Here is a 3,492-nt window from a genome sequence, read left to right as displayed (position 1 = left end):
CCAAGAAGCGCTTGTCCGACCGAGCGCTCCAGGGTTCTCCATGAGAAAGCTGACTGACACATCGGCCGGTGGCTTATCTCAGGGAGAACAATGTGACCGATAGTCCGAAATTCAACATGCTCAATTGACATCTCTCCCGACCATCAGTTTATTGGTGCCACCATACATATTAGACCACCAACCGATCCCGTCCATGTCAACAGAATCAACATAGTGATGATGCGGCAGAGAGATCCTGACACTGACAGCGGACCATGCTGTATACACCCTGCCTATGCATAGACGGAAGAAGACACGAACGCATACGTATATCTGTGTCATAGAAGATCTGGAATAATAGTGTAGAAACTATTACAAAAGTATATTAATGAAAAAAAAAAATACTTTTCTTGCATTGGCCGGGAATCAAACCCAGGCCTCCCGCGTGGCAGGCACGAATTCTACCACTGAACCACCAATGCTTAGATTGAAAGCACAAACTTTCCAAAAGCTTTGAAAAGTTTGTAAAGAAGAATCAACACTGATTTCCTATAGGAATAAAGGAGCGAAAAATACCAAATAGAAGAAAAAGCACAAATGTGAAATGAATCCGCCGCTAAAAATAAAACCTTTTACTCTACAAAGTAGACCTGGCCAAAAACTGACCATTCTGGAGGGGTTTTCTTACTGTCGGTCGTTCCTGGAGTTTTATCAGCTGATTCTAAGGGCCCCACACATCAGATGGTCGTTCTGAGACCTTCCGGAAGAGAAATTCACCGTGATTCGAATTGTTTTTTCAGCAGAAACCTGCAGCGAAATCGTAAGCAACTTATCTGCTCCGGATTGTGCAGACTTTGCTGCAGCTGTTACACAGATTTCCATAGTGAAGTGAAAAAAACAATAATTTATTAAAAAAAAAAAAAAAACAAACCTTACGATCGGATACTTATCCTGTGAGGACACGAGGATTGATATCCGCAGCTTCATCCATTTAATGTAAACGGTTGGATGTGCCATTTACCAGCGATGTTCGCTGCAGCACCGACGACTACGGATTTCACTGGTGTGATTCCTCTGCAGGACGTCTCCAGCAGAAACGCAACATGGGATGCAACCTCAGCTGCACAGCGACCTCAGCTGCACAGCAACCTCAGAGAGAAAGGAGAGTCTGGGAATATAAACTCATGGTGACCTTTGATACCTTCAGAGCAGGAATGAATGTGTCGCATGGATTTATGTCATTCTATATCAACTAAGGAATGTGCCCCTCACACTTGTGGGGTCATCACAACACTGCACCAAACAATAAAACTTTCACAGTCCTTATCTATGAACTGCTAAAATATTTACAGCCAGAAATGTTTATCTCTCCCATAGTAATCGCTCTGCTTTCCATCACCTGTCTCATCTATTGCATTATTTCTGTGCCATATTGTGTATAAATATGTGATGTGACTCTTCAGATATTGGGTTATACCAGCCTGATGAAGAGGCCAGAGTAGTCTCGAAAGCTTGCAACTTGTTACCATCTTTTCAGTTAGCCATTAAAAGGTATCAACCACTGAGGACTCTACTGGCTAACACGGTACAAAAAATATATATATATATATATGTATTTTTTTATTTTCACTGCTGCAGATGTTTCTAAATCTTAAACAACTAATCTGCCCTGAATTGTGAAGACTTTCCTGCAGCTTTTATAGATTTCCATAGTGAAGTGAAATAAAAAATAATCTATTAAAAAAAAATCAAAACTTTCGGATCGGATACTTTTCACAGCGAGGACTCGAGGTTTGCTATCCGCAGCTTCAATGGCTGGATGTGCGATTTACCAGCGGTGTTTGCTGCTGTAACGACCTCTCTGGATTTCGCTGTGATATCTAGTGGTTGTCAGCCTGATTTTTCCATATAGGCGTGTAAGGAAATGAGCGCGCCTAGTTGGCTAACTCCCATGAAACCTCTTCGGTTTCCTTTCTGCTCAGTATTTACCCCATGACAATGACTAGAATGTGTTGGGAAGTGCGGCAGGATCATGGTGAAAATGTCTCCTCACCTCTTCCCTCTCCTCACACCTTCCCACACTTCCCTGAAGAGTGACTGAACCAAATGGCCAAGGGTAAGACCATGGGAACTCTTAAGATTCTTGTCCAAGGACTCACCATACTGACATTTATAGGGTAGATGTATAGTGACGGAAGTAAGAGGTCAAAAGTTTGAATGGCTGAAAAAAATTACAAAAATGTACACATTTGGATCTCCTAAGCCTCAATGGTTTCTTGAAGGCATCACAAATGTGGATTCATTGTCGGTGAGATTTAACATTGAGTTATCTCAGAAATTATTTTTCTCTTGAGAACTGCTGCTTGGGGTCAATTTTTTAGGAACTCGCTGAATTTGGCCAAATCAAAAAATTTGCAGTCCGCTTCGAGCAAATCGTGTAAGGCTGACCATACACAGTAGAAGGCTCTTGGCCAAACGATGCTTTGGCTCATTGTTTGGAAGACATCCATCTCAAGGGGCTACAATACCAAGAAGCGCTTGTCCGGCCGAGCGCTCCAGGGTTCTCCATGAGAAAGCTGACTGACACATCGGCCGGTGGCTTATCTCAGGGAGAACAATGTGACCGATAGTCCGAAATTCAACATGCTCAATCGACATCTCTCCCGACCATCAGTTTATTGGTGCCACCATACATATTAGACCACCAACCGATCCCATCCATGTCAACAGAATCAACATAGTGATGATGTGGCAGAGAGATCCTGACACTGACAGCGGACCGTGCTGTATACACCCTGCCCATGCATAGACGGAAGAAGACACGAACGCATACGTATATCTGTGTCATAGAAGATCTGGAATAATAGTGTAGAAACTATTACAAAAGTATATTAATGAAAAAAAAAAAAATTTTCTTGCATTGGCCGGGAATCAAACCCAGGCCTCCCGCGTGGCAGGCGAGAATTCTACCACTGAACCACCAATGCTTAGATAGAAAGCACAAACTTTCCAAAAGCTTTGAAAAGTTTGTAAAGAAGAATCAACACTGATTTCCTATAGAAATAAAGGAGCGAAAAATACCAAATAGAAGAAAGAGCACAAATGTGAAATGAATCCGCCGCTAAAGATAAAACCTTTTACTCTACAAAGTAGACCTGGCCAAAAACTGACCATTCTGGAGGGGTTTTCTTACAGTCAGTCGTTCCTGGAGTTTTATCAGCTGATTCTAAGGGCCCCACACATCAGATGGTCGTTCTGAGACGTTCCGGAAGAGAAATTCACCGTGATTCCAATTGTTTTTTCAGCAGAAACCTGCAGCGAAATCGTAAGCAACTTATCTGCTCCGGATTGTGCAGACTTTGCTGCAGCTGTTACACAGATTTCCATAGTGAAGTGAAAAAAACAATAATTTATTAAAAAAAAAAATAACAAACCTCAGCTACACAACAACCTCAGCTACACAGCAACCTCAGCTACACAGCAACCTCAGCTACACAGTAACCTCAGCTACAC

At 42.3% G+C, this 3,492-nt stretch overlaps 2 non-coding genes across 2 annotated transcripts; both read right to left on the bottom strand.

The window, feature by feature from the left end:
* Nucleotides 1-390: 390 nt before the first annotated feature.
* TRNAG-GCC (transfer RNA glycine (anticodon GCC)) lies at nt 391-461 on the bottom strand. Its single transcript has one exon. It is a non-coding gene; the product is annotated as a tRNA-Gly (tRNA).
* Nucleotides 462-2,895: 2,434 nt separating this feature from the next.
* Nucleotides 2,896-2,966, bottom strand: TRNAG-GCC (transfer RNA glycine (anticodon GCC)). The gene has a single exon. It is a non-coding gene; the product is annotated as a tRNA-Gly (tRNA).
* Nucleotides 2,967-3,492: the final 526 nt, after the last annotated feature.

This window comes from Phyllobates terribilis, unplaced genomic scaffold (genome assembly GCF_046119375.1).
Source record: "Phyllobates terribilis strain yellow unplaced genomic scaffold, ASM4611937v1 Scaffold_11__3_contigs__length_659146591, whole genome shotgun sequence".
NCBI lineage: Eukaryota > Metazoa > Chordata > Amphibia > Anura > Dendrobatidae > Phyllobates > Phyllobates terribilis.
This window is presented reverse-complemented; position numbering and strand designations above follow the sequence as displayed.